The 14,005-nt window shown below is 33.5% G+C and overlaps 1 non-coding gene across 1 annotated transcript; it reads right to left on the reverse strand.

Moving 5' to 3' along the window:
- Nucleotides 1–836: 836 nt before the first annotated feature.
- On the reverse strand, nucleotides 837–943 carry LOC126003064 (U6 spliceosomal RNA). The gene has a single exon (XR_007493608.1). It is a non-coding gene; the product is annotated as a U6 spliceosomal RNA (small nuclear RNA).
- Between the last annotated feature and the right edge of the window lie 13,062 nt (nucleotides 944–14,005).

A 14,005-nucleotide genomic window follows, 5' to 3' on the forward strand; every position in this document is an offset into this window, starting at 1 on the left:
AACCTAGAGTAATAATAACAAAAACTATGCATAGTATTTTCAAGCTTAAAATACTGTTTTGAACCTGATTTGAAGTTAGGTATATATTTTCCTGATCCCTGCTAGAAATATTTAATGTTGCATCCCTTTGTTGCACATCTCTCAATTTTTAAAAGAAAAATTTTTATAGTGAGTCTTATCCTCAAGACATTGATTGTTGGGCTTTATTTCAATTTCTGTATACAATAAATGATTCTAGGTTCTTTTTTAAGATAGACAAAGTTGAATTTAATATTATCTTCAAGATCTAAAAACAAAAATAAACAAAACTTTTCATAGTATTTGCATATTTTGACTATGTTTATGCAAAATATATTAGGAAGAAAGTCCCATAATTCAACAAAGAGGGGCATGATCTTTCATGCTAGTGAGAAAATCAAATTGGAAATATTGGTTCAGTCTGGCAAAATCTACTATATTTTTATTATTTGAGAAGGGGAAATTTTTGTGTCACACTGGACTGTGCTCAGGGTGCAGTTTATATGTAAGGCAAGGTCCTCAAGCTTTGTACAATTTCTCTGGCCCTCAATTTTTTTAAAGAAGTATATCAGTAAGGGAATCTTTAAATATAATTCCTAAGACTTTAGGAAAGTATGAACATTTAAAATAACTTAGAATTAAGTAGGTCATTGTTGTGTAGAACTCACTATATGTGACATATTATATAAATATAATACATATGATATAATTAACATATGTATGTAAAATTATACATATATGGCTTTACCACTGCCATTTAAAATTAAAGAACTAAAGCATGTCTTTTTTTTTTTTTGACTGTTTTATATTTATTGCTGAAAAATATGGAATGCTTCACGAATTTGCGTGTCATCCTTGCTCAGGGGCCATGCTAATCTTCTCTGTATCTTTCCAATTTTAGTATATGTGCTGCCGAAGCGAGCACTAAAGCATGTCTTAATGAACAAAACCCCAAAATCTTTAAAGAAAAATGTTATTTAAAATGAAAAATTAAACTTTGTATTTAATGTTAAAATAAGAGCTGATTGCATGTTTCCTTTTCTTAAAATGTTATTACTTTACTTAAACACTGTATTTTACAAAAAAGCTCATAATACAGTTGCTTCTGTTATTCCAACACCTATTCCATACCAGTGTCTTATTCCTTCCTTCCACCATGTCACCAGTTTCTCACTCATCTCCAAGCCTACTTTCTTGGAAGGCACAAGGTAACTTAATTTATATTGCCTGTTTCTAAATGGTAATGAACTTATTTAAAAAAGTTAGCAAAATAAAATTAGAAAATTAGTATATCTCACAATATATTCATTGGAGGCTTAGTAGGTTGTTTATTACTAGTTGAGATTTCAGTATTAATGATTTTATATGTTGACTGTAATTGAGATTTAAGTATTAATGATTTTATATGTTGACTGTAGTGTGATGTCAATGTTATTTTGGCATCTGATCACTTTGTCTTCCTGGGGTGCCAAATATTGTAAAATTGAGAAATGTTTTATGGTTGAATATGTATCCACATGTCCCTGGAATTCCAGGATTTATGGAGATGGAACATGAGCTTAAATGACAGTGGCTGCAGGCCATGCCTTTGGTTTCTGGAAGACCCCAGGGTTCTCAGCACAAAATTTGGCATACCTGGAGTTTGAGTTAGTTAGGTGTCTCTGCAGAAATCAGTTAGGTGTCTGTAGAAATCAGCCAATGAAGTTGGGTTGTCGACTCACTGGTGTGGCAACATTTGGGTGTGATGCAGCTGCAAAGGATTCAACAGGGCAGGGATTGCCCCAACATCCTCCCCAGAGTGCCCCAGAGTTTTCATCTGCAAGACTGTGGTTTCAATGCATTTTTGATGCATGCTCATCTCTTTCCAGAATAAAATGAGTTTATGGAACTTGATGATGAACTGACATAGCCACAGCTATGTGATGGGCTTGTGGCTGCAGTAGCTTCTGGAAGAAAAAAGAGGCATTGTGGAAACTGCCGGCTGTTAGTCTGAGAAGACCTCAGTATTAAGAGCAATATACTTCTGAGAAATATTTTTTAGTATTAAAAGAAATCTTACTAATTGGTTATTATGCCAAAATGACTTCATAAATTATTAAGATCTGAGATGAGAAACTAAATTTTGACATAAACAACTATAGTATATTATTATCTTATCTATGTGAACCTGAGCATAGAAATTAATTCAAAGACAAAGCTAATTAGCACTCTTTCCAATTTTAATACAAAGATCAAGATTTGGTAGTCAATCATAATTCATTCTGAAATATGTACTTTTAGCTTCATATGGGTCAACCCAATATATGATTTTTTTCTATCAAGTGCCAATAATTCTTTGGCGAATTTGAAAAAAGCTGTAAACCAAAGAAGGGTCTTTAACTCTCTCTAAAGTCACTCATCCTACAATTAGACCTATCATTCATAAGAAATTAACTTGCTAATTAGTTCATGAAAGAATCAGGTTAGTGTGGTGAAATCAGTCATTATTTGTTATTACGCAAATGAAGGTGTTGTGTCTGCATCTGTATTTCTGTAGGTGTGTTTTTGTGTGTTTAAAGCTTATTATTGCGGCACTATTCACAATAGCCAGGTTCTGGAAACAACCAAGATGCCCTTCAACAGACGAATGGCTAAAGAAACTGTAGTACATATACACAATGGAATATTATGCAGCCGTCAGGAGAGATGAAGTCATGAAACTTTCCTATACATGGATGTACATGGGACCTATCATGCTGAGTGAAATAAGTCAGAGGGAGAGAGACACAGAATAGTCTCACTCATCTATGGGTTTTAAGAAAAATAAAAGTCATTTTTGCAAAAATCCTCAGAGACAATGAGAGGAGGGCTGGAACTTCCAGCTCACTTCATGAAGCTCACCACAAAGAGTGGTGAGTGCAGTTATAGAAATAACTACACAGGGAACTACCATAATCATGTGAATGAATGAGGGAACTGGAAAGCCTGTCTCGAGTACAGGTGAGGTGGGTTGGGATGGAGGGAGATTTGGGACATTGGGAATGTTGCACTGGTGAAGGGGGTGCTCTTTACATGACTGAAACCTTATCACAATCATATATGTAATCAAGATGTTTAAATAAGGAAAAAAAGTTTCAAATAAAAAAAAAGAAAATGGACTCTACTGTTTCCCATTAACTATATTGAATCTGGTATTTATGGTACTAAAAAGTTAAATGAAGTTATGCAAGAGGGGATTTGCATCCAAATAAGACATATAGATTAATTAATAGACACATTAAAAGATGGTCAGACAGACAGATTGTTTAAAAAAAATAAAGACCAGAAAAATTAAGTGGTTTTACCATCACCTTATTCCTGTAAAATAATAGTTTTCAAAATGATAAGAAACAGATTTTGGAAAGTGTATGTAAATATGGGTATGCTTGTCTACTATTGGTGGCAATATACATTGGGTACAGCTTATGAAAATCAGCTTATACATCCCTGACAGATTCCAAAATAGGCACAGGGAGACAGCTCAATGGCTGGATTGCAGGCTTCATTTTTGGAGGCCAAAAGCATCAGTCCTAACTACCATGAGGTGACTTCAACTTCACTGGGTGTTAATTTGATAGCTCCCAGCACTCCAAAGCTAAGCAGCATTGAACTGGGGGCTGAGAACATTGTAACTATGTATTGTAATATCAGTAACTATGAAAAGCAATAAACAAACTAATGAATAAAACTAGAAGTTCCATATGATGAAGTTATCTTACCTTTGGAAAGTTACTTGCTACCACAAAAATGAAAACGTAAGTTGAAATATGGAAAATAGTTCAGTGGTCAGGGGCATAATCACTGCTCTTATAAAAATTAGGCAACATGTGGCCTCCCTAGATCAAGACCAAACAAAATCTTTAGGGTCTCCTGGCACCAACAAGTTGATCCTACTTGTCCCAAGTATGGAGGCCTTGAGCAGATTCCTATTTCTGGATCTTATTCTTGATTTACCAGACAATGTTGATGAGTATTGATGAGATTGATATTCCCCCCACCCCCAATCATTGCTTTGAAACAATCCCTTTCCACAAACACCTGAGTTCCAAGTGATACAAGCATTCATCATGTTATTTGAGAATTATTTTCATTAGTCACTGAAAAAAACCTATGTACATAATGAATCATCAATTGGTAAGGAAGAGGCTAAAAGCGTGCTCCATGGAATACTGTTCAACTTTTAACACTGATAAAATTGAGTGCTAAAGAATTACAGTAGCAGATATATTGATTGCCTTTCATATGGAAAATCAAGGTTTCATTGCTGGCACCACAAACAGTACCTTTTGCTCCAGGAGTAATCTCTGAGCACAGATACAGGAGAATACCTTGAAATCTGACAAATACAGCCCAACCCCCTTTCAAAAATATATAAAAACAAACACCCTTCAAAATAAAATTAATGTAAAATGAAGTATAAATTTTGGTTACAATATGGACATACCTAACAAGGTAATATGCTAGGCAGATGAGGAAATACAAACATGAATCAATTTACTCAGATGTGCTGAATGTATACATTTATGCATATATATTTTCCCATTTACATATATATATATATATATCATTGTATTAGATAAATGCAGAGTATGCAAATGTATAAGCTAAGAAATTTAACTTTTTTTTATTTAAACACCTTGATTACATACATGATTATGTTTGGGTTTCAGTCATGTAAAGAACACCACCCATCACCAATGTCCCAAGTCTCCCTCCACCCCACCCGACCCCTGCCTGTATTCTAAACAGGCTCTCCATTTCCCTCATACATTCTCATTATTAGGACAGTTCAAAATGTAGTTATTTCTCTAACTAAGCTCATCACTCTTTGTGGTGAGCTTCCTGAGGTGAGCTGGAACTTCCAGCTCTTTTCTCTTTTGTGTCTGAAAATTACTATTGCAAGAATGTCTTTCATTTTTCTTAAAACCCATAGATGAGTGAGACCATTCTGCGTTTTTCTCTCTCTCTCTGACTTATTTCACTCAGCATAATAGATTTCGTGTACATCCATGTATAGGAAAATTTCCTGACTTCATCTCTCCTGACAGCTGCATAATATTCCATTGTGTATATGTACTATTTCTTTAGCCATTCGTCTGTTGAAGGGCATCTTGATTGTTTCCATAGTCTTGCTATGGTAAATAGTGCTGCAATGAATATAGGTGTAAGGAAGGGGTTTTTGTATTGTATTTTTGTGTTCCTAGGGTATATTCCTAGGAGTGGTATAGCTGGATCGTATGGGAGCTCGATTTCCAGTTTTTGGAGGAATCTCCATATCGCTTTCCATAAAGGTTGAACTAGACGCATTCCCACCAGCAGTGGATAAGAGTTCCTTTCTCTCCACATCCCTGCCAACACTGTTTATTCTCATTCTTTGTGATGTGTGCCATTCTCTGGGGTGTGAGGTGGTATCTCATCGTTGTTTTGATTTGCATCTCCCTGATGATTAGTGATGTGGAGCATTTTTTCATGAGTCTTTTGGCCATTTGCATTTCTTCTTTGTCAAAGTGTCTGTTCATTTCTTCTCCCCATTTTTTGATAGGATTAGATGTTTTTTTCTTGTAAATTTCTGTCAGTGCCCTGTATATTTTGGAGATTAGCCCCTTATCTGATGGCTATTGGGTGAATAGTTTCTCCCACTCAGTGGGTGGCTCTTGTACTCTTGAAATTCATTTGGAACAATAAACACCCTAGAATAGCTAAAGCAATCATTGGGAAAAAGAATATGGGAGGAATTACTTTCCCCAACTTTAAACTTTACTACAAAGCAATAGTCATCAAAACAGCATGGTATTGGAATAAGGACAGGCCCTCAGATCAGTGGAATAGGCTTGAATACTCAGAAAATGTTCCCCAGACATACAATCACCTAATTTTTGATAAAGGAGCAGGAAATCCTAAATGGAGCAGGGAAAGCCTCTTCAACAAGTGCTGTTGGCACAACTGGATAGCCACTTGCAAAAAATTGAACATAGACCCCCAGCTAACATCATGTACGAAGGTAAAATCCAAATGAATTAAAGACCTCGATATCAGGCCCCAAACCATAAGATATATAGAACAACAGATAGGCAAAACACTCCAGGACATTGAGACTATAGGCATCTTCAAGGAGGAAACTGCAATCTCCAAACAAGTGAAAGCAGAGATTAACAGATGGGAATATATTAAGCTGAGAAGCTTCTGCACCTCAAAGGAAATAGTGCCCAGAAATTTAACTTTTGACTGAAGACCATTTAAGGATGATTGAAGAAAAGGAACAAATGTGATGGGAAAAACAGGAGAGAGGTGAAAAGTATATGTGTTATGAGTAGAATTGGATTTCAGTCTAAACTTAAAGTGCAGATGTTTATTTTTTACAGTGCACTCTTGAAACTTACACAACTACTAAGGATACTAAGGATAATGTATCATCAACAAAAATAGGGGACCTGAGTAGAAGGAATTGGTATCAGATTAGGAATAGAGATAGAAACAAATCCTTCCTTTGTGCAGACACTGAATAATGGAGTAAAAACCACCTGAGGTCACAATGAAAAGACACCATTGCTTTTCTAGAAGCCAAAGTCTTCATCAGAACATTACTGTCTCCTTATCTTGAACTTCTAGCTTCCATATGTATGAGAAAATAATATCATGTTCTTAAAACTACCCCATCTGTGATGTTATTTTAGAGCAACCTAAGAAGCCAATAATACAATTTTTCATATTTTGCTATCATTATATCTATTTTTTTGTTTTGATGGCAGGCTGATTAATTAGATTTTGGTGCACCTAACATTAAGAGTAAATATAAAGAATGCAAAGTTAATATAGATATCCTGGTCCTTTTACTATATCAGAAAGGCTGATGAAGATTCTAAGTTGAATTATATGAAAGTTCAATGAATAATAGCACCTTTGACTGCTCTGCCAGTATAACTGCTATTTTTGAGTCTGTCAGTTAACAAAGACATTGAACCACTGATTTTACAAAAGCCTTCTCAGAGGATAGCTCTATGATTGCTCTTCTTGAGCTATGTATAATCAGGATTCAGAAAATGCCAGACTTACAGTTAATGTTAATGTATTTCTATATTCAGAAATATCATACACCTGTTTTCCTCCAGAGTGTGACTAATAATCTAGAAACCTAAAACTGTTTATCACTTTATTTAATTGTATATTTAAGTTTTAGCAAATTTACATTGATCTGTCCCCTGAGTTGCAGGGAACTCTCAAAACTCTGTGTGCAAAGATTTAAAAACTGAGTTTTATGATTTTTTTGTTCAGTAAGATATTTGGAAGGTTAAATAAACAATACTCACAATCTTACTTCTACTCACTAATTAGAAAAACAGGTTGCTAATTATGAAATTAAAAGGTCCTATTGATTTCATAGTCACTTGTCTAATAGAATTGAATGCTGTTGTGATCACATAAGAAAACTGATGTTGGGATAACATGTATTAAAATGGAGATAGGTTTGTTAGTGTTGATGCTCAAAATTGTATATTAAACATTCTCATGAGATAAACAGCCAGCCAAGATAATTCCTTTTGTGATTTTTACCTGGGGAATTCATAGAATTGCTTTTGTTCTAACTGCTAACTTCTCAAGAATGTCATCATATTAAATCTGCTCATGTACGAAAGCCTAAGGGAAATTTTTGAATTAACTAAATCAAAATTCAGAAATCTCCACCTCAGGTATCTTCTCAATTAATGTCTAAAAAAGTACTGTAACTCTTCAATAACAGTGAAAATTTTAAAATAAATACTGAGAGTCACTCTGCTCTTCTGTATGTATGAATGTAAACCTACATCAAATTTCCAATATACTTTATTTTCCATTGTTTTTCTATGTTATATCCATTGTTGGAGCAATTTTCTCTTAATTGGGTTCATGGAAGAGAGCTCATTGCGGTTGGTCTCATGGAATTGAGCTTATGCTATTGGGTTTATTATTTTTGAGCTGGGTTCATGCATTGGCTGTGGAGCAGTATGAAGTCATATAAAATTGTATGATATGAAGTTGGATACACTATTTAGTGTAAGCTGATTTTCTAGGCAGATTACCACAATATTTAGATGATAATTTCACATATACAATATGCAATGAATTAAAAATTTCCAATTGATGCAAATTTCATGAAAAAATTTCACCCATAAATTATAATAAATTATTTATACTTGCATAACCTTTAGCACTTTTTATGACAGTTAAGAGGAAATTATTATTTTCAAAGCAAAATTAATTAGCCCCCGTGCAGCTTCAACTGAGCCTGATTTTGGCCTTTAAAACAACATTAACTGGGGCATCATGGTGATCTCAATTCAGAACTACTCTCCCCAGAACCATTTCATATTTATTAAGTAAATTTTCATATTTAACTTAATTCATATGAAAATTTCATTAGTGTAAGCTTGTATTCCCCTAGGAACACAGAATTGGCCCTCGATCAAAAGATGTTTTTTTTTTCTTCCTTAACAAGCTTCTTATTTTTTGTGGGAATTGAGATTGAAAAAATAGATTATAAAGTGCAATACAATACTGCCATAAAGAGGAAACTAATCTTTAAGTCTACAACGTGAAGTTTGCACAATATACTACATAATTAATATTAGATTCTGTAAACTATTATGCTGTATAATAAAGGCAAGTTAAGGTTCAAGTTCAATGTGAATAATAAAATGTCATAAAGGAATTCATCTTACTTTGATATTAAACTTAATTTTTTGGGCCACACCCATTTGATGCTCAGGGGTTACTCCTGGCTAAGCACTCAGAAATCGCCCCTGGATTGGGGGAACCATATGGGACGATGGGGGATCAAACCGCAGTCCTTCCTTGGCTAGCGCTTGCAAGGCGGACACCTTACCTCTAACACCACCTCTCCGGCCCCACTAAACTTAATTTTTAAAGTTACTTATGGACTAAAATAAATTCTTACCCAATAACATTTGATTCTGATGTTCTTTTATTTATTATTTATTTATTTATTTATTTATTTATTTATTTATTTATTTATTTATTTATTGGTGTTTGGGTCACAACTGGCAGCGCTCTGGGGTTACTCTTGGCTTTATGCTCAGAATCGCCCCTGGCAGGCACAGGGGACCATATAGGATATTGGGATTTGAACCACCATTCTTCTCCGTGAAAGACAAATGCCTTACCTCCATGCTATCTCTCTGATCTTCTGATTTTCTTCTTATTACAAATTCTCATTAAAATTAATAGAACAATTTTCTAGGGCTGGAGTGATAGCACAGTCTTGCACACTGTGGACTAGGGTTCATTCCTGAGCATTCCCTATTATCCTCTGAGCCTACAGTGAATGATTTCTGAGTGCAGAACCAGGAATAATATCTGTGTGCCTGTAAGTGTGACCCCAAAACAAAAAAAGAAACCCCACCCAAAACAAAAATACAAGACAAAACAAATATATATAAATGTTTCTAATAAAGGCAATTTCATCCATTTATGATTTCTAGATGATGTATATCAGGGGTCTCAAACTCGCGGCCTGTGGACCGTTTACGGCCCTCCATACAACGTTTTGTGGCCCGCAGCCGGTCTTCAAATATAGCAGTATTCGGCTATTATTTGCTTACCGAATAATTGCAATAAAAATCGCACTAGTAAGAAAAAAATCGCATTAACCATTCCAAACCCCGAGCAGTTCTGTTCGGGGTATGCAAATGTTTAATGCGATTTTTTGCGATGTTTTTTCTTACTAATGCGATTTTTTATTGTGAATATTCGGTAAGCGAAATCCCTTATGCGGCCCCCAGGTAAGTTGAGTTTTAGAACCCTGATGTATATTAAAAGGCTTAGATAAGCGGCCAAAGAGCTAGTATGTGGATAAGGTACTTGCCTAGCATCCTGCTGTACTCTCTCCAGCCCCAACACTGAATTGTTATGAAAATAGCAAGAAATAAAATAAAAATGATTTATAACTTTTATATTTTCATCATCATATCATCCTTTTTTTTTTTTTTTTTGGCTTTTAGGCCACACCTGTTTGATGCTCAGGGGTTACTCCTGGCTAAGCGCTCAGAAATTGCCCCTGGCTTGGGGGACCATAATGGACACTGGGGGATTGAACCACGGTCCTTCCTTGGCTAGCGCTTGCAAGGCAGACACCTTACCTCTAGCGCCACCTCGCCAGCCCCCATAACATCTCTTTTAACTGATATAGTAGTATGATGATATGAAGTAAAACAATAACTTTTCCAGTTGATATTTTCTATTAATTTGGAGATGAGAGTGTTTTCTTAGGAATTTAGGAAAAAACATTATAAATCATTCTTTCCTTTTATGCGACATTCAGATTCAGAATATGAATTAGCAAAATTTATAATAATACTCAACAGTTTCTTTATAATTATTTTATTATGGTTTTCCATGGAGAAATAAAGTAGATTAATTTAGCTTGGATCTTGAATGATTCAAATTCAAATGATTTAAATAAACCACAAATGAGTAAAATCAATTAAATATTAGGCAAATAAATTTATATGTAAGATTATAATGCTAATTATTTTCAACATATAACATATAGGGTATATTAGGGTCACTTAAAGGGCACTAATATTTTTTTTTCCAAAAAAATGATATATTCGGGGCTGGAGAGATAGCACAGCGATAAGGCGTTTGCCTTGCTAGCGGCCAATCCAGTGAATCCCAGCATCCCATTTGGTTCCTGGTGCCTGCCAGGGGTCATTTCTGAGCCCAAAGCCAGGAATAACCCCTGAGCTTGGCTGGGTGTGATCCAAATCAACAACAACAAAGATATATTCATTTTATAGTAAAACAATGTCAGCTCATATAGGATGTTACATAGGCTAAAGAGCCTTAAAACTTCAGTAGTCTGTTCTGTTCAGTAGTGTTCTGGTTATGACTGTAACCCAAATATGATCATCTTACTTAAATAAAAAATATATTTAATAAAAAAACACTTCAGTAGTCATTTTTTGAGGACAATATCAACAAGTTTAGTGTAGATAAAATATGAAAGCAAGAAGTAGAGATTTACAATATGGATGAATAAAAGTATGGATGAGAATATGATATGTAATATATAATATTAAAAATAAATAAGAAGGCTATTTTTCAAAGGGTTATTTGTTATTTATTTACTGATTATTTATTTAATGTGTTATTTATTAAATTGTTCCTTTGTTCATTATTAGCATATATAATGTCTATATGTCAGTATATTATATATTTTTTAATCATTATGATACTGCTCAACTTCGAACAGTGCTGAGTTCAGAAAGTGAGGGAGCAATCTAAAGGCCCTCAGACTAGCGTTACTCAACATTTTAGCTCCTATCCTTGGTTTTGGTATAAAAGTTATTGAAGGCATCTTGCAGTACGGTTTTGATGAGTACTAATTTACCTTACCTAGAACAGAATCTAAGGTAACACTTATTTTAGCTTCACACAGCACTCTTTCGAGTAGCGCTACGATCAATCCCTAAACAGAGAAGAGTAAGCTCTGAGCACTATTTGGTGTGGCCCAACACCTTATCCCCTAAAAAGAACTTATAGTAACAATATCGAGTCAAAGCATCTTTATAGTTTTGTTTAGATTTTTGTGATAACAGCTAAAACAAATACAAATTCCCTATTTCAATATGTTACTTGCATATACTATAAAATGTCCCTAGAATTTTATTTTTCATATGAGAAAATAAAATTCTCAGAGTCGATGACAAAAAATACTGTATGCAAAGAGGATAAATGTAAGGGGGGTTAGATAAAATTAAGGAAAAAAGGAGAAAAACAAAAGCAGAAAATTTTATAGCACATGACTTTAAGTTTACATATTATTTTATATTAGTTGTATTTTTAAACTGAATAGCTTTAACAGTTTTAAATGTTATATTATTTAAATTGTGCTTAGAATATTTTCAAATTAGACTTCTGCAGTACATATAAAGATTATAAACAAATATATGAAACATTTTTGAAACTATGTAATTGTAAAATTTAACTATAAAAAGTTTGTGATTTTAAAATCCTTTCTTATTCTGTTTTTTTTTTTCATTTTATTTAACATTTCTGGTTTCCCTTTAATGAATCCATTTATCTTCTCTTTTAACATTGCAATCTAATGATACTTTTGGCTGAGCTAGAGGGTATAAAAATGTTATCAGTTTACTTCTGTTTAATAATTGCTAGAATGTCTTGATGCAAACATTGCCTTTATTTTTGTATGCTTATGTTAAAAAAATTCAAGCAGAAAATAAGCAATGTTAGTAATACCAATTCCCTAACTACTCCTTCTTTGAATCAGATTTATTAAATATACAACATATGCAAATTGAATCCAAACTATAATATTTGTAAACATAATGTAATCATTGATGCCTCTTAAAATTAAAAATGAAACACAAGACTGTTTCCTTTAGCAATGTTTCCAAAGTCAAGATTTTATTTATCTTTAGGTACCTTAAACTTTATTAAAGTCTCTATTGAGTGCTGTTTAAAAATGAGTTTATAAAAATGAGTGCATACTTTAAAAAAAATGAACAGCTTTATATTTTGAAATTTTTATTTAACAGGTCAAGTATAGAGACAATAGATTTGGAGGAAACAGTAAATAGTGCTTATGCAAAAGAAAAATATCTATTTATATTACAAGAATGAGAAACCATTTCTCTTGACTATTCTGTTTCCTAAGGAATATTATCACTTGTTTTAAATGAATTATTAAAAAGGAAACTGCTTTTAGAATATGGTTTTGGTAGTTAATACATATTTAATTAACTGAAGTTTAAAGAGCTTATCTTTTTTTATTTCTAACATTTACTATGACTTGCTGTTACAGCATCTAATTTTAGTATTACTAAGTAAATTTTGGTACATATAAGTGCATTTTTTTACACTTTATTTTGTTGAATTATCCATTTATTTGTTCAAAACACATTAAGCATTTATAATTTAATTTCTAGTTGCTGAACTATAAACAGAAAGGCATATATTTAAAGAAGTCTCTCTCTTCATTGACTTTTCTTAGAATTACATTCAAAACATTAAAACAGTGGTTGAAGAAACAGCTTGATTAATTTAAATAACAAAGTGCAGATTTGTAACTAACTAGAGATTGACTCAGATGAGTACATGTGTTTACTAGTTTAAGGAGAAATTTATCAAAATCTCTTTGCTGTCAAAATTACATGCAAATTGATAGAAGGATAGCTAGCTGGCTAAGTCAATGCTGTGTTTGTGGAAGACCCAAGTTTTACGCCCCAAAGACCCAAGATGTGTCATCAGCCACTTCTAAACACAGAGACGAATCAATTTAATATTTATAGGGGCATCCTCCCCCCCCAAAAAAATGAAAGGAAAGTAAACCGAACTAACTACAAGTAGAATCATATAGAGTAGAAGAAGAAAAGGTCTTTATGTTGTGATCTGGGAAGACTGCCTCAGGAAAAAGGAAAACAATGCATTAGGAAAGGAGTAAATTTGACTTGAGTGAAGAAATTGTAAAAAGTGTGTTTGGAATATCATGAATAGTAGAGAATGAAAGAGCAGGTAGGTGAGATGATTTATATGGTAAAAGAGAAAAATATTTTTAATCTCCATAATACTTAGCAATGATTCTATTATTAGTTCCTCGATGATGGAAGTCTGTTTTAAGTATAACATTGGTATAAATATGTTATAGCTCAACAATATACACAGCAGTAGGGCATTTGCCTCACACGTGGCTGACACAGGTGGGAACTCAGTGTGAACTCTGGCATCCCATATAGTTCCCCCAAAACAGGAGAGATTTCTGAATGCATATATAGAAGTAACCACCGAGTGTCACCAGGTGTAGCCCAAAAGCCAAATATATATATACATATCAAGAATAAAATATGACTTCAGTGGCAAATCAGAACAATAGTTCTGCATAATGGTTTTGAAATCAATCTAAGAGATACCAAATGTAAGTTTATTCCTCAGGTTATATATAAATAAAGTATAT

Source organism: Suncus etruscus, chromosome 2, assembly GCF_024139225.1.
Source record: "Suncus etruscus isolate mSunEtr1 chromosome 2, mSunEtr1.pri.cur, whole genome shotgun sequence".
NCBI lineage: Eukaryota > Metazoa > Chordata > Mammalia > Eulipotyphla > Soricidae > Suncus > Suncus etruscus.